The 6,704-nt window shown below is 33.7% G+C and overlaps 1 pseudogene; it reads right to left on the bottom strand.

Moving 5' to 3' along the window:
• Nucleotides 1-1,824, bottom strand: LOC132252783 (kunitz trypsin inhibitor 5-like; annotated as a pseudogene).
• Nucleotides 1,825-6,704: the final 4,880 nt, after the last annotated feature.

The following is a 6,704-nucleotide window of genomic DNA, read 5'->3' as shown; positions in this document are numbered from 1 at the left end:
TCAAGCCCTCTTCAACATGGCCTTGAGTGGCACATCACTCAGAGCCAAATGCCTATATCCATCCTGGATATAAATGTCGATCGATGTCCCCACAAATAGGCCTGCAGAAATCGCAAACTGTTGAACAGAAGACCAGTTTGTAATCATCGTCATACTTCTCAATCCTGAACCAATCACTCAAAGTTTGAATACTCAGGTTCCCTTCAACCCCACCAGTTGTAACAAACAATTTTCTAATCGATTCATCATACTCATCAAGCTTCCACACTGTGGATTGTATACAAGTGGCAGCAGATAACTTTATGTTATGATCTGTTAGCACTGGATCACTCCTTTCTTAGGGTTCAACGGTGTGAAGGTCAATGGGAGACCATTTGATGCCTCGACCTAGTCTTGCACAAAATCAAGCGAGCAGGTCTCATTCCCGACACTGGCCGCTGTGATGGCACCACTGCCACGGATAACTGGCAGGGTGTAGTAATTCACCCCAGATTGGAGCTTCTTTCTATCAGTGTCAAGCACTGGATCAGGTGCAGCTTGGACAGTAGGGAAAAGAGGAGGAAGAAGAGTAGCACGAGCGTAGTCTTCATTGTAAATATTAATCTTTTGGGAGATGTGGAGAAGTGAATGCAGAGATGACTTGTATTCGTAGAGTTTTGAGATGGGTTGAGTAACACGACAGAGTTATGAGTTGTTAGCAAAAAGCAACATTTGTCTTTGGTAGGGAAATTATGTCTAATGGACAATATTTTGAACCAGTACTTGAATAGAGAGTAGAAATGGGTTCCAGTCAATTTCTCATTTATCATCATATTTAGGGGTAGAGCAAAAGTCAAAAGTTGATTGGTAGTGTGGTACAAAACTCTAAAGCAAGTGAAATGCATATCCAGTTGCTGTACAAGCACAATACATTCAGTCTACAAAAGTCTAAGGTTATACAAGACCCGTAATTTTGACTTTGGAAGCATTTAGGTTTTCCGTTTTAGACATAATTTTCAATGTTTATCACAATCCCAAAATTGAACTTTTATGAATAAATGCTCCGTGCAAGTTCGATTACTTTAATAAAAAAACTCAGTTCATTCAACCATTCCTGCATGCTTAGGAAGTTTCATCATATATGTTTGAATGGTTTGTTCCAAGTCAAAGCCCCTCATCCTCATCTACTACTTGCACATGAATCACAGTATCCTTTTTCGTGAAGAAATGTACATTTTTCTTGTGTTGTACAACAAGATCAAGATCATGTGGGGCGGTTTCACTCTCCACCTTCCAATTCTTATACAATGATGATGATATGCTTATTTTTCAAATTCCAAAAAATGATTTTATAGTGCTCCTTTTGAACTATAGGATGACCCTGATATCTTATAGTCTTGTTTGACAGAGCTTCTCAAATAGTAAAGTAACACTTGATGGTTAAATATAATTTTTTAGAATATTTGAATAGTTCTCGTAACCATGGATCTCACACTTTATGCTTCTCAATATTCTTTATTTAAATTTTAGAGTAAGAAAAATAATGTTTTTCCTTAAATTCAATCAAAAGAAAATTTTATTCAATTAAAATATTTAAAAAATATTATAACTATTGTTATTTTTAATAAAATCATTTTTAAAATACAATTTCTAAACAACAAATTTAATCCCGCATCACAATATGAATTATTTTTACTTTTGCTTCTTTTAGTGTTAAATGCAAAAGTTAAATACTAATTCAAAATAGGATTGATTTTAAGACATCATTGATAACCCATATAAAGCCAAACTACCTGGCTTCATGATCAAACCATAGTTGCGGGGCAAGGTCCAAAAGTCACACATTTTCATGGCACATGAGTCATCAGTTTTAAATTTAAGAGCAGGAACTGATTGATTAGCTAATAGGCAAGACAGGAATAGAAACTAATACTTATGACATGGAACCTGATTGGAGGTTTAGCTTATATTTGTTTTGAACTAGAGTAAATTACATGACATTGTAGTAAAATCCTATTTAAGTGATTTTAAAAGGGATAAAAGTGTTTCTTAATACTTGAAAGTGTTTTCCTTATAAAAACAAGTGTTGACATTGAGCCCTTAAAAGCAAGACATGATGTAACAAAGTTAAGATTTAACTGTCACCGTACTATCTCTTTGATGTATTGACATTGATTTGAGCATTCAACCCATGTCTCTTACATTGTATATAACTTAGGTGTATTATGAGTTTCATAGAAGATACAAGTCATAGGCTCCTTGTAAGTACATAAGTTGTCCATAATCGGTTCATGGATTTGAGCAATCTAATAGAGACTGTAGTACACCACCTTTTAATTGGAGGGATGACTTGTCTTGCCTGTCAGGATGAGTTTTTCATGGTGAGTGCACTAGTATATGTGATGCGCATTGGACAAGACCTATGGTAAATCATAATACAAGGCTATCAATTGTCATAATTCACCAAGCTACAAGACCTTTAGAAATGTTCTTCATCGAGAGGAATTGATCTGTGAACATCTAGACCCAAGTATGAGCACTATATCTTTAGATTTTTATCCTAATATTGTTTTTATAACTATATGTTTCCATTACGATAGATTTAGAGAAATCTAGGATAGTTTACATGGACCTTATGAGATCTAAGGTCAAGGAATGGAGAAACCCAAGGTTCCTAACAATTAAAAGTTTGTGAAGGTCTCAAAACTCACTTTTAAAAAATACTTAGAAGTGATTTTAATAGCATTTGACATATGGCTTTTGCAAAAATCACTTTTTTGTTATATAAAAATGATTAATAAAAGTACCATCAAAAATACTTTTTGGTTTATAAATGAACTTGTTCTCCATAAAAGTATTTATATTATAAGTGCTACAAAATAGAAAAATAAATGTTACACACTAAAAGCACTAGACAAAAATATTGTATACTAAAAACATTTTTATTAAAATCACTCTCAAATGAACTCTAAGTTCTTATGAAGGGTGACAAAATTTGATATAATTCGCTAATATGATTCAAATTCAACATGTTTTTCATAGGTTCCAATTGAGTATAATTGTGTTTGAAATCAAATTTATGTCAACATGTATAATCCATTTAATAAATAGATTATTTTTTAGTCAACCTGTACAACACATATTTGATTCAAATTTACTTATTTAACAATTATGTCAATGGACTTGATTATAAGTCTTATATAAATCTATATTATTTACCTCCAAACTTGACATGTTTATGACTCAATTGACTTATCTTATTCACAATCAAATTTTAAATAAATCAATTATTGGTTAAAGATTACAAAATAGGTTAAACGGGTTATATGATATGCTACATGTTTAATAATTGGTTGTCTTTTAGTCAAGTATCTAGCCTTTGATATTACATGAACACGACCTACCAACATGAATCACCACCCTATATTTAGTGCTTGTAGGAATATGATTAATATTCAATGATAATTAATACTAGAGTTGAATGCCTTAGAAACTTTGGTAACCCTAGAGAATCTATAAGAGGGTGGCAATTTTAGTTCCATTATGTGAAAATTTAATAAATTGTTTTTTTTAAATAAAAATAAAAATTGGGAATAATAATTTTTCCCTCAAATGGACCTCTTTTTTATGTTGCATACTGTGTAGTGAGTCTTTGGAAGAGTTTAATTTAAACTGGAGCTTCGAGTTGGTGTCTTAATTTTGCTTAGAGTAGCAAGTTGATCAAGGGTGGTATTGAAGAGTCCCAACTTGACTTGAAGTCAAGTAAACTGATATAATGTGGAAGCTTAATGTGAGTAAGAATCATCTTGGCATCTTAGATCTAAGCAATGAAGCAATACCAATTTTTTTAAAATTAATCTTTTAGGTTTAAGTACTAATCTTTAGGTTTGGATATTCCCAAACCTTAAATTCCAAGTGTTGAAGACGATTTTGAAGTTGTTGGAAGTCTCATAAACCCATGATCTTCCGCTCGATGACTCAACCTTGTTCTTGGCACACTTCCAATGGGGGGGGAGGGTGGAGGCTATGACTCTCTTTCTCTTTGGATGGCGGAAGATAAATGTTATAGAAACTTAAACCCCTAAGGGTCATTTATAGGGTTCTTAACTGGGTTTAAGTGACTTGAGTGCACATAGGCTCGGGTCACTTAATTTAGCCCAAAATGGTTCCTAATTGATTAATTAACTCAATAAGGCCTAATAATTTAATCAATTAGCTCAATTTAGAGACCTTGTTCACTTATCCCTGTGCAACCTTGCGTAATTACCAAAACATCCTTATGCACAAAAGTGAACCTATAGCCAATTCAACCCTCATAATCCATGCCAACAAGGTATATGAGTTTAGAGTGGGGACCACTGAGACTTATAGAAGTATTGGCTCCCTCATAATCCAATTTTGAAGTTGATTCAACATTCCACTACAAAGAATCAATTGAACTCCAATATCCTATGTAAACAACAACAAGACACTATGTGCTCAAGTTTGTGACCTACTATCCATTATGTTCAGTCTTCCTATGAGCTAGTGTCCATAATCTAACAAGGCGAAAGCTATCAGCCTTTCAAGACAACATTTACTATCCTTGATCAGTTACAAATCCTCATTTTATGTATTTAACTGACATGTCTTAGCTTTTAAAGAGCCTATGTCAAGTTCCACTTAAGGAACTACTATGGCTATAGTTTTCATGAGCACACCTCCTTAGGATCACCCAAGAGACACATTGTCTCAATCCCATGAGATATCATGGTGCCTTTATTGAGAATACATATTGCTATCGGTTTCTATCAATAGTGACCCAATCCATAGGGAATATATGATCAGCTTACGATCTCACTTGTAGGTCAAAGCCACTGCTAACTTTAACACAAACTCAATATTCTCTCAAGGTTGAGAGACAACACAATGAAGCAACTTGGTGAGGTCATGACTACTTGACAGCCTTAAGTCATGACTCACCATAGGTCTTGTTTAATGTGTAACCATTCACACTAGTACACTCACCATGGGAAACCCATCTTGATAGCCAAGACCAACCATCCCTATAATTAAGAGGTGGTGCACTACAATTTCTAATGGGTTGGCTAAACCCATGAACCGGTTGTGAACAAGTCATCTATTTGTAAGGAACCTATGACTTAGATCTTTTGTATAACTCCTAATGCACCTAAGTCATGTACAATGCAAAAGAAGTAGACAAGAATGCTCATAAAGTATAATACATGGAATAAGGATAGATAAAAGTGAAACTAGAACATCATTAAATAAATAATGAATTCCAAATTTATTACATCATGTTATGCTTTTAAGGGCTCTATCCTAAGAAATCAAATATCATAATTGGAACACGACCTAGTGTCTAATCCACATGCATAAACTATATATATATAGGACATAAGGGCCAAAATTATTATAAAATTAGAAAAATGACCCCTCTCGGTCATTCTTTAGGAGACATGACCCTTTTTGGACATGAATATTCCTCACATTTCTTTCTAAAAACTCATTTTCCTCTTATTTCTAATACACAAGTCTTTCTTTCTCTCTCTCTCTCTCTCTCTCTCTTTCTCAAAAGTTTTTTTAATCAACTCAATCAACCATATTCAACTCAATTCTAGAACAATCAACCCTCTAGATCATCATCATCTTCATTAGAAACTATGATGTAAGTATTCATTGAATAACAAGGAAGGTTTAATGAGGAGTTTAAGAAATCGGTAGCTAAGTACAAAAAGTGGAATGAAGAAGAAAGAAAATTCAATTCTCAAACATAATAATCTATCACTAACAATCAAACTACCTTGAATAAATTTAATATGCAAGGAAATGGGAAGAAAGGAAAATTTCCAACTCTCTAAAATTCAAAAGCCATTTGTGAATTAGGAGGAGGTTAGAGTTCTTCTAGAGATTAACATGAGGTGGTAGTGGTTGTGCCACTGAGAAGTGCAAAAGTCCTTAACTACATTAATGAATGAAAGAAAATTGAAAATAAGGTTGAAAAAGGAATTGAAAAATACTATAATTCTTGGAAAAAAGAAAGATAGATCAAGGTAAAGCTGAGAAATCTGAAAGAAAAGATTAGAGAATTACTACTCCATTTCCTTAAGTTTTGAAGGGGAATAAAGTTCATAACAACTACTTGGAAGTTTTTGAGGTGCTAAAGCAAGAGAAGGTGAACATATAATTGCTAGATGTTGTCTAACAATTGTTTACCGTACCTTAATGCTTAAAACCAAGAGATGGAGATAAACCTTAGCATCCTTGCTAAAAATGTGTGGAGATAGACATAGAGTTACTTCTTCATACCATCCATAGGCAAATGGACAAGTTGAACTAGTAAATAGAGAGATACAAGGGATTCTAGTGAAGGTGGTCAACATAAGCAAAAAGTATTGAGCTACTAAGTTGGTAGATGCTTTTTAAGCATATCGAATTACATATAAGACTAACCTTAAAATGTCTTCATATAGAGCAGTGTATGGAAAAGCTTGTTGGGAACCCTAGATTACTTTGTTCCCATGTCTTGGATCTCATAGGGTGCATGCATCCTATCCTTAGGGCTCTCTAGATCTAATGCAACGAAAAATAATGGCTTCAAAAACCATTATAAAATAAATATCCAGAAAAAAAAAATGCTCATACCTGGATCTAGATGTTCCCAGATCAATTCCTTGCGATGAAGAACATGCCTAGAAAAATTAGAGAATCTCTCCTCATGCTGC

The sequence above is a fragment of the Vitis vinifera genome, chromosome 17 (genome assembly GCF_030704535.1).
Source record: "Vitis vinifera cultivar Pinot Noir 40024 chromosome 17, ASM3070453v1".
Taxonomy (NCBI): domain Eukaryota; kingdom Viridiplantae; phylum Streptophyta; class Magnoliopsida; order Vitales; family Vitaceae; genus Vitis; species Vitis vinifera.
Note: the sequence above shows the minus strand (reverse complement) of the source record. Positions and strands in the feature narration are given on the sequence as shown.